Raw genomic sequence first — 20765 nt, forward strand, 5'->3', positions numbered from 1 at the left:
AAAGAGCATCTTTCTGAGTGATTCTGGTAATGTCTGCAGAGCTGAAATGAAAAACAAAGCCAAACTGCCCTGCATGACATGCCAGAATACTTCTATAGGAGAAGGGATTTTAAAGTAAACACACACATGCACACACACAAATTCTCGCCCCTTGAACACACACCTATGCAGGCACACAGGCCACCTTCCTCCCACTACCTGCACACAATCAAATGGAGGAATGTTGCAGACACAGCGAGGCACTGCACGTTGAGGACCACTGGGTGCATTCTGCTCTGTTCTCAGTCCGCCTTTCAAACAAACACTTACAAGCCCGGATGAAGCCAAACCCTTGGTATTCTCGTAAATGCAAGGTAACTCGTAACTTCGTGTGGCTGAAATTTCCCACAGGACTTGGCACTTCACAGGAATAAAATCACAAGATCACAACTTCGGATTTGTTTCATCATCCTTTTCCAAACAAACATTCAAAAATAATTTTGCTTCACGACAAGTTTCATCAGGTTTGCTTAAAACGGTTTTCTGTCTGATCTGAAGCATCAGGATACACCATGAAAATACTCAAGACAAAGTTCCCACCCAAAGGAAGCGATTAGGAGTTTCTCTTCTCTTCCCTGCGTGATCCAAAGAGACTACGTCACTGAGCACAAGCAACACAAGAACACTCAGGCCCTTGGAAAACAGCCACAAAGCAATGACTTCAAAAGATGTTTATTAAGAAAACTGGACATTACAAGAGGACTGGGTAGGAAACAAATTATACAAGGCACATGCAGTTTCTAGTACACTGTATAGAACAAGAGAGAAGACTGCAAATATGTAACACACCCACCTGGAACTGCTAATGCAGGTAAGTCACTGCTCAGATCACTTGCCATGAGAGGCAGGTGCCGGGGCTCCTCTAGAAGACAGCTAACACGTGGTACGTTTTACATTTACTGCAAAAGTACAGATTTTATGCATAGTTTTAATGACAATTTAAACAAGATTCACGCAAGAATTTCTACATCGTTCTTTGAAGTTGTGGCATTAAGGTACTGTACCTCCTTCAATTTTGTTACTTATTTTAACTAAAGGTGATCTAGATTTCAAGTTCTTATACTACATTTTTCCCCATGAATAATAAAACCTTGTTGTCTACACATGGTTCTACTATTTGCTTGGTTACCTAAGGCAGAAATCCAGAGACTTCATTATCTGTCAAAAAGATTCACAGGCAAGTCCTTTATAACCCAAATCAGAGAATCAAGATATACATTAGCCAATGCTTTCATTAGGTTTCACAACAAACGTGACCTAAACTTGGCCGAAAACAGGAAATTTTGTCTTTAAATCACAGCTAAGGGCAACCAGCAGTCCCCCATCACAGAGCAGAGAGCAGCTGAACTCGTAGCGGAGAAATAAATGAGCACTAGGAGCTCCATGGCTTCTAGCAACAAGCACCACACAGACACTAATTCTCAATCATGAAGAGAGAAAGTGCCTCACAACCAGACCGGTGACTTTGTGCTGGAGTCTGTATCTCAAAGGACAAAAAAAAAAAGAAAAAAAAAAACCACAGGAAGGGTTAAAAATCTAATTCTTAAATTGGTCTCTCTTCCTCCCCAATGCCAAAACCATGCCCTGTTTCTTGACATTTTGTTACGGTTTCAGCAGCCGTCTATCAACCCAACATCTGCCCATAAAACTTTATGGATTATATAACTAAAACCAGAATGGATTCGCTATTGAGGTCTTGGCTGTCAACCCACTCCCCTCCCCGTCCCCTGAACTTACCTTCTCTGTTGCAGCACAGCTCTTGGATATGCTATAAATAAAGACAAACATTTCTATCAATGCTGAAATTAATAAATTGAGAAGAGAGAAAAGCACGGCCAAGAGACATGCAGCACCTAGGCCTTCCCCAGATACGTCAGACCACCCAGACTGGATACAAGTACCTGCCATCAGAGTTCACATTGCCAGTCTGTGATTTAGTGCCCATCACAGTGTCTATCCGTCAACATCTAAAAACAGATGAAAGTAGAAACAATTACATTTCAAACACAAGAACACTGTTATAACAGAGCACACGTCCTCTAACCCTATGCCAGGGAAAAGAGGAGACTGGTATTTAGCAGATACAGAAGCAGCAAATAAGATCTCTATTACAAATAAGGGGGTAAACCAGCCTTAACAATCATAGGAAAGGCTCTGCTGCGCTCTTCATTAATGTCGTGAAGAATTTCATTGCGATAGCTGGTCAGTAACGTTAACATGTAAATAGCCAATCAACTGTCACATAAAGAAACTGCAATTATACTGGAGGTGTTACATTATCCTCCAGCCTCTCCGGGCGCATAAAGGCAAAGGTAAGTCAAATGAAGCAAGTCACCTGTTTCACATGCCATCAAGTGTCTTTGCCTCTGTACAACTGTCTATAAACTAAAACTTAGGACTAAATCTGGAAGCAAGAAGGCAGGCGACAGTTACCAGAGTTACTGCTTCAGCTCGCTAAAAGAAACGTGACATACTGCCAGAGCTGATCTAGGCTATTTTTATGGTTTAGTCTTGAATACCAGTTTGTCTGACGCTTGGTCCAGTTCCTCAGCTTTAGTGGCAAGGCTTTCTTCTTTTTAACTCTGTTTCTCCTACCAGATGCTGGAAGCTTCTTTTAAGCATGAAGAGTAAAAAGAAAATCCCAACTACTCTGGAACAGATCATCATTTTTTCCAAACTGCCCATTAAGGAGAGAGAAACTGTTCAAAGATGGATCAACCTGGATATCCTGCAGATGAAATAAAATGCAACAGTGACTTCCCCATCATCTACACAGGCATTTCATGAAGTTGTGCAGCGGTGACATTAACTGGCATCTACTTAGTAGATTTGTCTTAAAAAAAGACTAGGAACAGGCAAGGATTTAAAATCCTGATGAGTCCAATGTACTCACATGAATGACAAACAACCAGGCTGCAAGATTCCTGGTTGCCTACACGAGTCAAAGCGATGCTACCCATCAAGGTATCACCAGCAAGGCACCATCCCGGGAGGCAGCACGCTACCGCACTCCCGAGAGCACCTTCTAGGCCTAATGGCCAAAAGCAGCAAATACAGAACAGCCACCAGTTTTGGAGAAACTACAGATTTTAAGATTCACAAGCTACCCGACAGCTGTGACCACAACATGCTATTTCCCTAAAAAAGGGATGAAACTGAAGAAATCTTCATGTCTCGAATCCTAAAGAGATTAAGACACATACGTAAAGCCAGGCTGATGATCCAACACAGGCCAGAGACCAGAGGTCAAGGGATCTAGAAGAAAAATGCTCACCTCCAATGGATCTGACCAGCAAATTAACTCTTCCAAGAAATGGTTGATGGGTTTCTGCCAGCAGTGCATAGGTACAAAGCTCTAGAGCTCACTGAAGCCAAGCTGAACTCTGGACCTAACTAAATTCTTGGGTCGCAAGACGCGCAATTTGCATCAACAAGCAGATTTCCATTCCTAGGACTCGGACAATAGACCAAAACCTCAGAGCCAATAAAGGCTTGATTTCATCCTTTCTCCTACCTCTTGTACTGTTCTGGAAGATGGAAATTCTTCAGAGCTGGCCCTCTGCAACGCTAGGGTAACAGCACTGAGAGGTGGGAAGACCCCAACAGAAGAGGAAGGTATTTAGAGTCAGTGAAGCAGCATCACCTTAAATATTACCTACTGCTGCCAGATCTCAGGCATTAACCAAGGCTCTAAGTGATGTCAGGAGGTTCTGCAACTATCCACAGACAAAAACCCACCAAAGGTAACCAGAGTACCGATAAGATTTTACTTATCATAAACACAACATGGGTAGAGGGCTGGAAGACCAAGTTCTGGGAAGTCATCATAAAAAGGGGAAAGAGCACTAGCCCAGAGAGGAGCAGGTCACACACTAAGAGGAAGGACAAAGAGACAGCACAGACCTCTGCAGCAAACCGTATCAAGAGCTGAGAAGCTGCAAGCGAAGCTACACTTTTTGTTTGTTTGTTTGGGTTTTGGCAAGATCAGGAACTTCCCTCTCACCAGGCTCTTGAGAGAAACTGGAAAGGACGTATGTATGCAGGGCCTGACATGTTTGTGAACGAAGCAGAAGCTGCAGGCAGAGGCCAAGCCACCTTAGGTCCGGGCTTCTGCAGTCAAGCACAAGGTAAGTATAATCATGCTGCTTTCAGAGTCACCTCCACTCTGCAAACAGCTCAGACACCTTCGCAAACGCCCTGACATAGTTCTCTATCAGGCCTGACACACGATAACCCAGCACAGCCCGTGCTCTGTGGGACCTCAGTGGTCCCGCAGAGGTCCTGCCCCAGCTCCCTAGCACATCCACATCAGAAGCTTTAGTGAATAAATTCCATCTTCTCAAACTTCTGTGTGTTGGGGGTGGTGGTGCGGGTTTTTGCTTGTTGCTGCTGTTAAGAACATGCTAATACCTCCCATCTGTAATACTGGCAAAGCATCAGAAGAAACAACCTAGAAAAGCAAAACCTTTAACATTGCAAGGGGAGCCAAGGCCAAAGAAAAGCTGCACCAGTGTCTTACCAATCTTCAGCTCCCAAAGGGCTGCCCTTTATCCAGAAGACAGTGCTGCGCAGCTCTTCATGAGATTTTCAATGAAACCAGAACTATCCCTTCCAATTCTCCTTCTCTCAGCCCAAATCACGTGCTAAAAAAGCAGGCAGCGAACTCCTTTTCTGAGAGTAGAATTGATTTGCATCCTGCTCTGCCCTTCTTTTTGTGCAGCATTACGAAGTCTCACAAATATTCCGTGAGCCTTGCAGAGCAGCGGGTATCTCAGAAGGCGCTGAGACGACGCAGGTGACACCCAAGAAGGTGTTTCCAGGCAAATATAATGGGCAGTCGCACAACTACTTCTTATTTCACCTGCACTAAAAGCTAATTCAGACCCAGCTTCCTAAACACTTCAGTTTAAAAGTACAGAAACTCAGGAAAAAGTGAAATATCAGTCAGGGTTTTTTGTTTTGTTTTGTTGTTGTGTTTGGTTTTTTTAGTGTTTGCAAAGAGAAGCAGCTCTAAACTGTAAGGTAAACATGAGTCAAGCCTTCGGACAGAGCTGATGGGAGCGCACAATGAACCACAAGAGGCTGAAAGGGACAGAGCCTAAGTCCAGGTAGCCTAGAAAAGGAAAAAATATTGAAAAAATACAACAACAAATATTGAAAAGAAACTAGAGTCTCCTACAGTCTTCTGTCCCATTTCTCTCTCTCTTTTGAACTCTCTCCCCAGTGCGGGTTCCAAAAGAGCGGCTGAAGAGCCATCTGCTGGAATGCTAGAATTTCTGAAATGAGGATACAACTGAGATTCGTGCACGCAACTGTAAGAAACAATTCTAAATATTTCAAAAAAAAGGTTTACCTGAACCATTCCAATTTAAAAAGCACTGGGCTCAAACAAAGCTTGACTTAAGTAGTGAAGTATAGCTTGATTGTACCAGGCATTATTCTAACAATTTAAGAACACGGTACGCAGCAAAAGAAACCATGACGTGATCAACACTTCTGCCCTAGCAATCCCTTCCCCTGGTTACTGTCCCGCAAGGGTCTCTTGGGAGGTGCACCATCAGTCTGACGGCGAGGGGCAGCTCGCGCCGGCAGGCCGTGGCACGCAGTGCTGCTGCGGCCTGGGACTCACCCACCGGCAAACATTTACTCTGCAAGTTTTTTTTATAAATTTAAAAAGCACATCAGGATCCAATTCACTTGGCACTGTGACACAATTTTAGTATACTGGTGGGCCCGCAGAGGCTGTAACACCACATGGGGCATAAATGAAGTGCTAGGAATAAAATATTTTCAGAAAAGCCCACAATCAAACTTCTCCAGAGGTATAACGACAGGTAACTTACCAGCCAGCTCAATTCATGTGACATCATGAGTATTCTTCAGGTATTATGAGAGATGAGATGAGAATGGAAGCTAAAACATCATTAGTAAATAAAAGGGACCAGGCACTGGCATACTGAAGATACCAAATAAAAATACGACTTTTAACTTTTTTGGAGCCTAATTTCTGGTTGCTGTTCAATGAACTACCATTTCTAAAATATCTTATTTAGACAACTAATTGCAACAAAAAACTATGTTATACAGCCATAGGCTTCTGCCTCTCCTTTCATTCTGCCATCAGACATCATCTTTCAGGCAGCAGTAACACACCTGCACTGGCTGAATTGTTATAATGACAGGACTGAACCAGGCATATAACACACAACCGCATACTACATCTCAATTTCCATCAAGCAATTCTATCTCTGTAAGTAACTGCAATCATTCCCAGTGTGCTGGTATTAAAGTCCAATTGTGTTTTTTTTTCTCACCGAAGATTTTGTGGTCTCAGTTTGGAACAGAGCAGAGGTTGCTGCACATGCATGCAAAGGCTCTGTGCATTCAAAAAGAACTCTGGCTTTGCTCGAGATCAGTGTGGCTTTGCCAGTCCCACGTTTCCTCCTGGAGGTCCTCTTACATATTTATATACTGCAGTCCCTCAATGCACAGGGGATTCATAAATTCAGGCATCATCATCCAACTTTCACCTGCCAACGCAGCAACTGCCAACAGAGAATCAATGCGGATTACGTAGTGCCCGTATTCCTGTTACATCAAGAGCAAAGCTCAGTCTCTATCGCCAGATCCAGCTCACTACATGAAAGATACACATTTTGATATAGAAACAAAGCTACACGAAATATCCTTGTGGGCCACCCTGCATTGATTTACTCACTACTGGAAATACATGATGGTTAAAGAGATGTGAAACACACAACTACTTTGCATTTCAAACTTCATAGAATCATGAAATGGTTTGGGTTGGAAGGGACCTTTCAAGGCCATCCAGTCCAACCCCACTGCAGTGAGCAGGGACAGCTTCAACTAGATCAGGTTGCTCAGGGCCCCGTCCAGCCTGACCTTGAATGTTTCCAGGGATGGGGCATCAACCACCTCTCGGGGCAACCTGGGCCGGGGTTTCACCACCCTCAATGTAAACAATTTCTTCCTTGTATCTAGTCTGAATCTCCCCTCCTTTAGTTTAAAACCATCACCCTTTGTCCTGTCACAACAGGCCTTGCTAAAGAGGTCACCCCCATCCTTCCTACAGCTCCCCTTTAAGCGCTGAGAGGCCGCAATAAGGTCTCCCTGCAGCCTTCTCTTCCCCAGCTGAACAACCCCAGCTCTCCCAGCCCGGCCTCGCAGCAGGGGGGCTCCAGCCCCCGGAGCATTTCTGTGCCCCCTCTGGCCCCGCTCCAACAGCCCCGTGTCTGTCCCGTGCTGAGGAGCCCCGAGCTGGAGGCGGCGCTGCAGGGGGGTCTCCCAGAGCGGAGCAGAGGGGCAGGACCCCCTCCCTCGCCCTGCTGCCCACGCTGCTGGGGATGCCGCCCAGGGCACGGTTGGGTGTCTGGGCTGCGAGTGCACGTTGCCGGCTCGTGTCCAGCTTTTTGTTCATCAGTACCCTGAGTCCTTCTCCGCAGGGCTGCTCTCCATCCCTAGGACCTCAACCTGAAACATACACATCTACAGAAGACAGCATAGACATAATTCAGTGTTGTTACCTGCTACTCCTCTGCTGGTTAGCAAGCCTACAAGCAACTTGTTACTTTTGAAAGTTCGGATTTCACACCAGGAAAAGCTGTTCCATTGCTGTCATGATTTTTACCATACCCTTGTAAAGTAGTTTACCCTGTACCCTTACTCGGAAAGGGTACCCTCCTCCTAGAGAGTCTAATCGAACGGCAGAGATTAAAATGGAAATATACAGTCTGCTAGAAGTATTCCCTTAAAAAAAAAAATCACAGATGTTACTCTCTTAATAAACACTGAACAACTTTGTCAGGCTTTCTCCTCCCTACCCAAATACTGCTGCTACTTTGTCCCCAGTTATCACATTTAGACAAATCTAAGACCTACGAACACAGAAGATTGAGACTACATCATCTAACTACCTCAGATTTCTTTTAATGCAACTTTGGCATTACTGCGTGTGGTCCTTCAACTGCCCATGAAAAATTCCTTAGGAAATTTTTACTGTGACTCAGGATTTTCAGAGGCTTCGCATGCATTTTTGCTTCAAAAATCTGAGATGACTTTACTTGCCTGACTTACACATCTCAGAAGTAGAAATGCTCTAATAACGTCTACTATTCTTGTGATGGGCATACTGCTGGGAAAGCAAGATGACTCATTCCATGAGCACAGTCCAAACGTTCTTCAGCTACATTATAGGGAGATTCAAGTCAAACAGCAAGGCCCTCCTGTGTGCTGACCACAGGGTGATTCCATAGCCCAGAGCTAGAGAGAACAGACTTTCAACAAGATCGTCCTGTGCGCAGGAGATGCCGCGTCTTGAAGACCTTCTGGTCTTTGGGTGGAATCCCCCACTCACCCACACAGACCTGTGTCCCTGGCTTTACTCCCCACCCTCAGCTGGCAGAAACAGCAGCCACCATCTGCTGGATTCGTACCCCACCCCACTGCTTGTTTTTCCAGCCTTGTGCACGGGCATTACTGCCAGATGATTTTAAGTCAGAGGAAAACCTACAAAGAAAGAACTTCTCTGCTGGGGGACTGTCCATCACTGCCTTCCTGCACTTCGGGCCAGACACCCAAAATCACTTCACCCACTTCACTGTCTTGGCCCTCCTGCTCAATACCTGCCAACTTCTTCATGGCAGCCCTGACTTAACTAGTCTTTCTGGCAAGGAATGCCTGCCTGCCTGCCTAACACAAAAACACGGCCACATGCAACATCAAGGAGATGTAACCAACATGTTCCTAGTTCATAAAACCAGACTAACAGAAGTACTGCCCGTTCAGGAAGCCACGTGGTTATTGATGGGATCCACCACGCTTAGTCCTTTACACTTGGTGAGAAGAAATAGGTTGTACAAGCCAGTCTCCTACAGCATCTGCTTGGGACCACAGTTCCAGGGATGGGCACGAAGAGCCGCATTCCAGCCCTCCCACAGCTGTCATTGGCAGCTCTACAGAAAACCTGCACTAAACCCAAACCAGAAAATGGAAGTATTAGTGGTGCCTTCGATGAGCTCCCCAATGCATACCGCAGCACAGCAGGAGAAATACCTGCATTGAAAGGACTACTTATCGCACTGACAAACCCACACATCTGTAAAACTGCATTATTAGATCCTGATCGATATGGGAGGACAGGAATCACTGTTTGGAAGGACTTCCTTCTCACTCCGCTGCTGGTCAAATGAAGAGTTTTGGATGAGAAAATAGAGTAAAAAGTTAAAACACAAAACAAAACAATTTCCTAAACTTACTAAAAACTCCAACACTTGGCTGTTGAAAATTCTTCAAATGGGTCTCTGACTACATCAAGTCTTGATGAACCTCCCCAGCCTGAGCAGAGGGGAGGAAAGACTTGTACGATTACATGGAATAATCCAGAATTGATGTGTTGTACTAAGCACTGGATATCAGGACAATATGGTTCTTTTACCATCTTTACTAAGCCTCTCTGCTTTACACCTTTTTAGGCACACTATCTTCTTCTCCTGGAATGCTGGATACAGAAAATGTGCAGTTCTCCGAGCTGTATCACTTAATACTGGTTCATCAAGACGCACGTATGGTGGTAGGAAGGGCAGGACATCTATCAGCTGTAGAGGTTTTATTCCCATGGTTGATGTGCACATTTGTGACGTGCGCCTCGAAAACTAGAATGCAAAGGCACAGAAGGAGGGAGAAACAAGTCTATTCCTGTAAGATAACAGCTGGGTGTATGAGATCAGTAAGCAGTGCTGCTCACTGCCATCTCTTTGGAAGGAAATAGGTGGTTTAAGAGATGAACAATGTGACATTCCAGAAATATTCATGGTGTACAGATTTACTCACCTTTGAAACTACCACTGTGCCTGTATTTTAATAGACAGGGATTCTTAAACACCCTACGCGTTGCATGGTTCAATGCATGCCGCTTTCACAGTGTTCCCTTCCATTGACAACATCAAAATGCAAAGTAAACAGACCTGGCTCAGGCTTGAATTAACTATCATTATACCTTGGCTGATTGGGGGGGGGTTATTCAGAAATTGAAAGTTTGGGAGTTACTCAAAGTCCACCTCGTGCCAGACAGAAGTGCAGGAGGCGGGGGAAAGCGCCACAGCAGGAGGGGTAGGACCCCCAGGGTAGCCGACACTGCCCTCCCCCGGGAGGCTCCCACACCACGGGGCCGAGCCTACGGACAGGGAGCCAGAAGGGTGGGCACGATTCTCGCTGTGTGTACCGTTAAGGATTACTGCCGCCTCCTAACGCAACGGGAGGAGGTTCCTGCTGCTGGTGAGAAACCAGCGAGCTCGGTTTTCTTCAGAAGGGCCCGCGTGCGCTCCAATGCAAAACATTCGTTCCAGCCAGCTCGGACAAGTTACGCACCTCTGAGACAAACCACATCCTTCACTGTTTAGAGACCTTCAGACGGTCTCTTACCTCCATTAATGAAGGCGATGACTGGTTATACTGGTCTTATGTGCATCTTTCCCTTTTCCCCTGTTTTTTTAAGGGTTAGTTGTCCCACAGAAGTACTGAACAGAAAACTTTCCTAGCTAATTCACCTCTTCCCTCTTGTACAAACAGCACTGAAAGAAGCCTTACTCAGTAGAAAATCCTTATGCTCAGAAGATCACATTTGCAGGCACATGCTTTCAGTCCCACTTGCCAGCTCAAACAAGACAAACCTACCAAAAAATTAAGTAATTTTCCTCAGTCTGCCAAAAATCTCTACCTCACAGAAAAAGTTTTCATGGAAAGCTAGGTTATCATACCTCAATCCCAAAGCAAATCCATACTTTTATATAATTAGAGGACAGAAAACACTGAATTAATGTAAAAATTTCAAGTAAGTGAAAATGAGTCAAGTTAAAGGAATAAGCATTGCCTCTGAGAAGGATGGCAACTCCCACCATGGACTTGGACTCTAAGCCCTCCATGCTAGCCTCTAAACCTTGTGCTGTAACAGAAAACCACTGATTGTTGATTTATTTCTTAAATTCAAATTTAATTTAAAAATCCATTATTAGTACTTCTTGGTTGAGGGAGTGCTGGAGCTAACTGCAATAACTAAGAGCTGGACAACTGCACTGGTTTTCTTCCCTGTGTATAAACATGCTGCCATTCCCACGCTGCACAGATCTTATAATATACTAGAAAAATAACTTTATGCTACTCAATACTTGCACGTTTATATCTCATTTCAGCAACTTCTACTGGTACAGCCAGACATTTGACATTCTTTAGCTGCTTCTATTTTAAATCTCAACTCAGTTGCTAAAAGGATTTTTTAAGCTATTTCCAATGAAAGAGAAGATGACCTACATTTGTGGAACGGCCTCTCACAAGCCAGCAGCCTCCTGCAGCATGGGAGGTGCAGTCCTCACTGCATGTACCCCACTTCAGCCCTGCGCAACAGATTTCATTTCTGACCTTTAGCTCTCGCATGCTATGCTGCACACCGCTGTGCACACACTTGTGAGGCACGCAGTTTAAGATGTCTATTTGACATGACAGAAAAGGCTAAAGCCTGCACAGCCAAGAGTCAGTCAAGCAACAAATGGAAGGGGAGAAAAAACACATTTATTTTCTATGGACCACTGTTAGAGAAATTACACAGGAGGAAACATCTTGTGAGATATTTAATGTTTACAAGGAACATTAAAGAGAATGTATGTTTAATGCTTTGCAGAGATGAGGAACAATGAATGTTTATTTGCATAAAATGGGCAAATTAAATGCAAAATCAGCTAATAAGTGCACGTCTACATTCCTGTTCAGCACGTGTTATCTCGAAATCCTGATAGTCACTGAAGATCTCATTCTTCATGTAGAGACGGTAATAATATCAAAGAAATTAAAAGAAAAGAATCCTGTGTTATTTTGACCTTTACACACCACATCGAACACTCATTTGAAAAATAGCAAGGTCCTTTCAAAAAAACCTGAACTGACCTTTGCACCTGTAGCTCACTGGCTATACAGACCCAAGATACTGCAGGTAACGCTCTTCCTCCCTCTCTCTCTGCCCAGACCGACAAGCAGAGCTGTACAGCCCATCCATGAAGGGACAGTAAAGAAAGAGAAGAGAAGCTACAAATACAACAGCGAAGGCTTTAAGCATCCTCATTTCTCAAGAACATAAAATTCAACATGTCTACTAGTATCAGTTGGTTTGTACATTATGAGAGCAAGAACTGCAAGCCGTGAGATACTTCATTTTAACAAGGGGTAACAGCACCGGTGGTCAAATACTGCTTTGAATCTGAACGAGAAGTAGCTGAGAAATTTTGATAGCAAATTGAAACACTGCTGAGGATTCCCTCTTCAACATGAAGCTTATTTTTCCTCTGACCTACGCGTTCAGCTCTGCAACGCTGCCAAAAAGCCTACAGACTGCTTTCTTGGATGTAAAGGTACAGCAATTCAAAGGAATCAAAACTACAGAAATCTGACACAAAACGTATGGCATAAAGACTGACCAGCCATTAATTAGTAGGATTTTTGTAGTAAAGCCTAAATAGTATCTGAAAGAATACGGGTGGGGCAGAAAAACAAGTATTTGAGAGAAATGCTTATGATTAAGAGTCGTCTTTAAAGTTGTCCACCAAAAATTTTACACTGAATCCAGAACTGCTGGGAAACAGAAGGTGCCCAAAGGTGGCTGCTCTTCTGGAGTAAGCATGATGCAGTAAGCCTGGCAGTGCTTACTTATGAGCTTACTGCTAATCTGGAGTAGGTATGATAGCGCTTACACTGCGAAGGACCCTGTTATGATGTACACTACTCTAGTATACTACTCCTGAACATGACCTGTAATCTTAAGGTACGCCACCTCGCTATCATCTTCCTGGCTTCATCTTTAGCACTGTACAAGCTCTTTGGATTCCCAGCACTAGAGTGGCAAGAAGACGTTACCAAAGACCCTCCAACTTTGACCATCCTGAAGCAGCCTGCAGTACACTTCTGATGTGGTAACAGAACCCCAACTGCAGCACAAAGAGCTTTATCAGCTACCTGAAAAATGGCCACACTTGCAAAAATAGCAAGCAAAAAAAATTCATTGTTCTCTTACTCCTCCCGGAGAGGCATACAGCAAGCTTTGCACACAGGGGTCCAGAAGCCTGATGCCCGATATAGCCATCCTTGCCAATCACCAGCTTTTACTGAAAAGTGATCAGCTGTTTGCGTGTTCTTGAACCACTGCCTTAGTAGGGCATTCCATAGACCTGACCACATACACCTCCCTGCAGGGCCACCGCCGCAAATCACTCCACCCTCTGCAGATACAGAAGGTAAAGACACCCGAAGTGAAGGGTGCTGCGGGCACGGCCACGTTGGCTTTCCTTGCCTGGTGTTTCTGTTTTTTGTAGGGGTGTTTTGGTTGTTTGGTTTTGGTTTTAAGACAACCTGCAAGCACTAAATGTTAATTTCATTAACTGGGAAAATAATCCACTGACTGTTCCAGGTCTGAGGCCATAAAGTATCATTTATGAAATCTGACTCGACTTCACAAGCTGTTTCCACTGAGACAAGGTAGTTGTTTGTAAACTGCTACATTTTGAAACTGGAAAAACGCTGAAGAAGGGTCAGACTAGAAGCAGCCTTTTATGTACTATCCAGCACTGGTACAACTGAGGGCCTGGTCCTCCCCAACCACCTACTCTCTTCTCTCACCCCAAGTCACTCCTCCAAGATCCCTCTTTTATAAGTTGCATCTCAGTTCACCCAGTCCTCTTTCTGAATGCGCTAAAATTCCCGGTAGCCAGCTCTGGGTACTGATCGTATGACTGGAAAATAGAATTCTAGAAATTGTACATATCAACCAAGGTGGGTTATAATCCCTTAGATTTTAATGCAAGTACTTAAAATAAAGTTTATTTGGAGGAGAAAAAGGCTTCTGCCCCACCCATATAATTTTTTTATAACAAAACATTTTTAAGGACACCATTTCAGCTCTGCCAACAAATTTACGCAACTGGTTACCCAGTGCTTTAAGGAAATAATGTCTATAAGCAAGACTAGAAATTATTTAAGAGGTTCTAAAAACACAGCTAAATAATCTGCCTCTTGCCTATCTGCAGATTCCCCCAGTTAGCTTAAAGCTAACTTTTCTAGGTAGCTCCTTGGTATCAAAATCATCTGTACACCCCAGCATACCAAGCCACTGCTCTTTTGCTCCAACCGTCTCAGAAGTATTCCTGGGGGAAGGTCAGAAGCTTTTCAGAAGCTGATACATGAGAACTAACGCTGCACTCTGCCGCGCAGGTAGGGAGCAGGTTCGCTCACCCATGTGCAGGATGCACGAAGCAGAAAGGTAAGCTGCAAGCAAGCACAGCAGGATAAAAACTGGTTTCCAGGCTAAAACTTAGGACTACTTTAGTTCAGTGCAATCTACCACAGACATGATGTTAGTCAGGACACGTACACCCCTCTAAAGAGAGCAGAGCTGTTGTCTGTGCGTAACACCCGACTGACCAAAACCTATTTTTTGTCAAAAAAACAAACAAACAAAAAAAACCAATCCCAAAAGAGACTCCTTACATTTCCAAAGATAAAACTGATCTTGTTGAGGCATCACATGCAAAAGTTAATCCATACATTTATCCGTGAATTAGTGTATCACAAGATGTTAAAGCCTCTCCTGTACAAATGACCTGCTGACAGGAGCACTGAGATCAGAATTTAGCTGAGCTCGGGAAGGAAACACGTGCGCAACTGCCTAGGAGGTTCGGCTGGTTCACAGACATCTGACAAGATTGTTCTTACTTGATGCACAATACCTAGAACCTGCCTGATGACAAGTTTGTTCTGCATTGAACAATATAATTTTGAGTAATTTATTCCTTCACACTGAAACAAAAAAATCTGCCTGAAGTGCATCCCAGCCTTTGAGCAGCCGCTTCCAGCACGCTTCCCACTTGGAGCAAGCTCATATTAGAGCTCTGCAACAAAGGTCTGGTAAGAAGCACCCAATCAGTGCAAGCTCTTCAAGAGGAACTTTATCAGAAGAGAAAATCAGACCAGAGGAAATTTTTCTTCTAAATAAAAGCAGGAGCCCTCACAGCTGCTGATAATGGGCTGCAGGCTGAGACTTCCTCAGCTACAGGGTTTTCCTACCTCTCCTCTTTTCTGATACCTTCAAGGGAAAAAAATAAACAGAATGTATTCACTCCTACTTCAACTGGAAGCACCCTAAATACCTGAGAGCACAGTAACAGCCAGCGAACCAGCAGGAACAAAGAAAACAGGCAACATGGGGAAGATCGGAACGCGTATTTCATACGCTAAGGATGGCTACTACTGCTGGTTGTTCAAGGGGGAAATAAAGTGATAAATTAAATATTAACAGGCTTGACCTGCTGCCTTACAGGAAGAACCATTTATGTTCAGTTCTAGCTTTTACTGTGTAAGTGGAGGTGCCAATGACCGATAACTCAATCAACAGCAACACCAGTATGTTTTGTCAAGCTGCTCATCAACAGCTTATGAGGTTGTCTTCAGCTGCTGGGAAGCTCTTCCTGCTGTTCAAAGCCGAATGCCCCATGCTGAGCATCCGACCTCAGCCAGAATCTCTGGGAAAATCATATTAACCGAGATGGTTTGGATGTTGGCATCAGTAGCATTTCAATGTAACTACATATCCAATTCTTGCAGAGAAGTTGCATGCTGGCTCCAGTATCTGCATGAAAATAAAGCTCATTGCAATGGTTCTTCCAAGCTGCTACTATCCCACGATGCACGATACTGAGAATAGGAAGAATTCCTCTCCTGTGATTTCCGTATTGCTGCTGCCAGCACCGAGCAAAACAAAAAGGAGGAAAGAGCTCACCCAGAACAATGAGAAAAATCTGTAATTGCAATAGATTTTGACTGAAAATGCACATGGACGAGTGAGTTCAAGATTTCTGGTCTTGATAAAACAGACATGAAACTTAAAACAAGTGTTCTTATCCTTTTTAGTGTTTGCTCTATACGGAGTACCAGCAAAGAGTTACACTAATGCTCTACCTCTCTGATTCAATGTATTAACTCTTAAAGCCTGATTGCTTAGAGTTCAATATGGCACCCTGGAACGTGCCACACAGAATTCTTTCTGAAAGCAGTCTGCCTCCAGGAACTGGATAAAAAGCGAGCATACGAAACATCAAATTACTGCCTGTGCAATGTGTATTCTGTTCTCCCAAGCACATCCATTACGATACTGTCTTCAATTATGCACTTGAACTACTTGTACTCACAGGACTTTTAGCCTGTGCAGTGCTTCACTTCCCTTTCCCTGCAGAAGTTAAAGCAGCACAGCAGGGAATTTAAGAAGGGAAGAGACCATCCATTGCTAAGACAGCTGATCACTCTCCAGAATTACATTTCCTTTCCTACCCCAAAATTAATGCTTACACCCTTCTTAATTCAAGATGGGTATGCGTTTTCTGCACACCAAATCTGAAACGTCTGAAGGAACGTCAGAATAACGTCATGTAAACAGGTACTGATGCAACAGATATGCGTTCCTTGAGTTTAAAATGGAAATACAACTTCCTCTCAGAGACTGCTGTAAAGATTTAAAAGAAGGAGAGAAGTAATTGTGTACCCCACACTGTTACAAGCTCTGCAGAAAGTTCAACAGGAAAAATAATGCGCAAGACTGCAGGCTCACGGGTGCTAAGGAAGAAAAGTGAAGCTGTACTTGAAGCAAGGAGGGCGGCACTAACCTTTGGTCTGCTCTTCATTCTTTCTTCCTTTTTTTTTTCTTCTGCATGTAATGCAGTTTGGCAGATTATAACCACAGAAATGCATTCTGAAGTCGTGTTTTAAATTCATATGCCTCGCTGATAAGAGACTGATGCTTTTGTGTATTCCTACAGTTATCTCCAAATTCCACAAGTGCAAAAGCCAATCCACTTGGTTTTTTTCCCTTTAAACACCTTGCCATCTGCCTCAACGCCAAGCGACAGGCCACCCTAGCGTATTCGACAAGTCCTACTGTGCTTCATATTACCAGTAACTCCATGTGCCCATGCAGACTGGAGAATCCAGGGTTAAAAGAGATACTCTTATCTCTGTTTAAGATCTTTCAAGTGAAACAGCATTGATGACTCTGCGTGATCACAACTGTTTTCAAATCGAGGTATGCCGAGCAAAAATCATCTGGAATTAAACAAATACTTCATATGTGAAAAATCCTTACAAAACACCTCTACTCACCGGTGACATTTCTTCTGTAGCTGGTGTCAGACCTGGCATGCTATTCAGTTCCACGATAAAGAATGACTGAACCTGGAATGCTCCTAGTGCCTATTAAGCTCCTTCGGCTTCCCTGCTCCTTCCAAAGTACCACATAAACGTACAGTCAGGAAACGACAGGCCTCGACACTTCTGGCTGAGGAAACGTGCAAGATGAGCAGGTGCCATGAAGGGTTCAACATGTCCAAGAATTTCAAGTTTGATTTGCAAATCGGTTCTTCAGTGTTTGCCGTTTGTTTGTCTAGAATCAACATGTCGTGCCTTCCATAGAAAAGATGATTACTAAAATCCAGCGGTTTACAATGGGATCAACTACAACGGTGCCCTGGTTTAATGGCAATTCTCTCTCAATTACTGCCTTTCAAGCATTATCATGTTCAATAGATAAGAGATCCAAACTCATGATATGCCCGTTTTGTTATTTTCAAGATAAAATTTTATTATTTTACAGATATCTACTTGGACACATTTCTTAACAGCATTCTTAGACTTTGAAGAAGTGTGCTGTAAGGTCTTTGCTTTTTCATGGGGCGTGGGGGGGGGGAAGGGAACCCAACCAATACCCAACCCATACCTGGATTTAATTACAGAGGAAAAATTTAAGTGTTCAAAATCTTTTATGCTTCCAGCATCCCTAAAATAGCATCCAGTTTTCTTTTGAAGTGCAAGACATCTTTATTTTCAAATTGATTTCAGTTGTTGGAGCCTACGCCATGCTCCTCTTGGACATGGACGAATTTAAATTTTTACCTTCAATGCTTGGAATCTCTCCATGGTAATGGCAGATTTTCAACAATATTCCAGTGATCAGGCCTGTGGAGCTCATCTCCTCCCTCCTCCCACCCCAGCCCTTCAACCTTACTGAAGGAAATTAGAAAGAAAGTTGTCTTACCGATAACTCCAAGGTTAATGTCCCTTGCGAACCCCACCTAGCAAGTCGACATCATGACATGTCAGGTCAGCCTCAACCACGCTTCCCTGATAGTCAGGTAAAAGGAAGGAGTTAAAATATAAAATTGACACTTGCAGATTTCTGGACATCAGAAAATGTGATGCAATATATTTTGAACTGTCTTTCAGAGCTTCTGGTAACCTCCAAGTTGTTAAAACATTTCTTCAGAGCGATTCTCCCGTCCTAAAATTTCAAAGGTTCCTGACCAATAACCAAATATCGCAGATCCACCTTGACCATTTTGTTTAAATGTGCACAAAAGCTTAAGATATTCCTTTAACACGAATAATTCCCCCCTCCCACCCCCCAACTCTGCACATTTTATCTCTAATATATGCTCAACTTTGCCACTCCGGGTTTCAAAAGACATTTTAAGCCAATAGACTACAACAGCTTCATTCAAATTCTAAGTTAACAGAAGCTCTAACTTTTTTTTTCTTTAGGAAAAAAACCAGGAAACACAGCTTGGTACACTCTTTCTATAAGGCTCTGATCTACTTAAGTAGTTCATGTGAATGACAGAACTCAGTCAGGCGAACCCTCGTACAAGCAATCCTGAATTACACAAGTGCTCTAACTCAGGGCATGCACCGTCAGAGGCTATTCGTGACAGACTGGTAGGATAGGGTCCTCGCTCTTCTAGGTACGGGCCACCATCATTTTTCGGTAACAATAAAGTATTGCTCAAAATCTACGCATCTCCGTTAGACCTCTAGACCCTAGGTGCCAAACATGTCTTACTGAGAGGTTTAGGATTTTTTGCTCAATACTTCACATTCATTTTTCTGCTAGCCTTATAATAAGAGTGCCTTCTGTATTTTTTTTCTGTGTGGTTCAAAATACAGAAATGGGCTTCACGTCCAAAATGCAGAGGGGACAAAAAGTGTTCAGGTTTTTATACAGTCACCAAATCATGCGGTGATCTTCTACCTAGAGTTTATTTTGAGAAGGTTTTAAGCAATGCAGTTGTGGTTCTTTCTAGTAATTAGTCTACAGAAGCTGAGTCCTGAAGATAAACAATTGCTAGAAAAAAATTAAACCTTTAACACTTTGAAAAAATGCAGACTCTGCGTAATGAATTAGTGAAATCAAAAGCTGAGTTTAGTAAACTGGTTTTGTTAATAATGTGAAAGTAAGTCTAGAATAAAACAATAGCTGTAAAAATCTTTTGCTCAGGTTTTGGAATTGCTGGGAATCTGGCAGCCTACTTCTTATTCAGAAGTCAAACACCTTATGAATACAGACATTTAAGCAACTGCTATAAATGAGTGATCAAATGATTATTAAAATCCCATTTCATGGCTCCTCCTCCAACGCCAGCAGGACACTCATAGGAGTTTAATATTGCTTTGCAAGTTCAAATCCATTTAACATATTCTAAGAGGAATTTTGCTAAGTTATACTGAAGAAACGATCAAAACAGATGCATGAGAGTAAATTTAAATTTATTTTTTGATTATATATGAAAATTGTGCTGAGAAGATAGTGCAAAATTCTTGAGTATCTGTCATCAGGCATGGTAGATTTTTCCACTGTGCTACAGTATCTTTTTTCAATAATTTTGTTAAGTTCTTCAAGTTCAGTATACACCACTACTTGGGTAAGCTGTAGTACACGTTATCATTAAGGCGTCAGTAAATCACTGCTGCAAATTTAGATGGTGAATTTGAGTATCCATAAACCATGTCAATGGAAGAACTTGGTATCTCTTGTAAATACAAACATTTACTGATTTTAATTTTCAATTATAAAAATGTATAGCTCACTTCTCATCCAATAAAAATATTAGGATAAATAGTGATTTGGGCAGAAATAAATACAAGATGCAGCTTTACAATTCTTGAGGAAGACAATTTTAACGTTTTTTTGTTCCTTAGTTGTTTTGTAAACATTATAATTGAATTGTTTCTCTTCCTCCCCGCACCCGCCCCAAGCATGCACTGTCCCGTCACCTCTCCTGGGCTAACACCTGAACCGTGCAGGCCGTGAACGCTACACTTCTTCCAGGACAGAGAGTACTTTAAATGTTATTCCAATTAAGGTCCCCTGAACCAGATCCCCTTTACAATGGTTACTGAAAAGCAAATATGCATTGGGACTGCAGGGTTCTGCTCAACACCACAAAAAGCTATATCATTACTACAAAGTCATACTGACAGGACAGCAAACCCTTGTATTAAAACAAAATTACAAGCCAGATCCTTACCACAAGCAAAGGCCTGAAACGTATACTCAGGCAATGCCCCTCTGACTTCACTGCTGAAGCAAGGAACAGAGAGGACAGGATTTGGCCCCATTAACTTTATGAAGTGTAAAAAAAAAAAAAAGAAAAAAGAACAAAAAGGGCTTTAACATACTAAATACTAACTTCGAAAAACACTTTCAATTATTTATGACCAATTCTATTTATTTGAAAGAAAGAGCCTGACACAGGGGCAAACCCATCTGAGAAGCAGACATACATCCTCACTTCAATTCAGGTCAAAACTCAAACCATGCAATTAGACACCAGACCCACAGCTGAAGCGTG

General features: G+C 43.0%; 1 long non-coding RNA gene across 5 annotated transcripts; it reads right to left on the reverse strand.

Moving 5' to 3' along the window:
• Positions 1 to 695: 695 nt before the first annotated feature.
• Positions 696 to 20575, reverse strand: LOC142066826 (uncharacterized). 5 transcript variants are annotated; one of them, XR_012663800.1, is made up of 7 exons: positions 20442 to 20575; positions 18176 to 18261; positions 17245 to 17544; positions 2559 to 2767; positions 1941 to 2006; positions 1777 to 1807; positions 696 to 1516 (listed from the first exon to the last, which is right to left on the reverse strand). It is a non-coding gene; the product is annotated as an uncharacterized LOC142066826 (long non-coding RNA). The 5 variants fall into 5 exon arrangements; XR_012663801.1 differs by lacking the exons at positions 18176 to 18261; positions 20442 to 20575 and having other exon boundaries at positions 696 to 938; positions 17245 to 17790; XR_012663797.1 differs by lacking the exons at positions 17245 to 17544; positions 18176 to 18261; positions 20442 to 20575 and having other exon boundaries at positions 696 to 938; positions 2559 to 5941.
• Between the last annotated feature and the right edge of the window lie 190 nt (positions 20576 to 20765).

This window comes from Phalacrocorax aristotelis, chromosome 20 (genome assembly GCF_949628215.1).
Source record: "Phalacrocorax aristotelis chromosome 20, bGulAri2.1, whole genome shotgun sequence".
In the NCBI taxonomy this organism is placed as follows: Eukaryota; Metazoa; Chordata; class Aves; order Suliformes; family Phalacrocoracidae; genus Phalacrocorax; species Phalacrocorax aristotelis.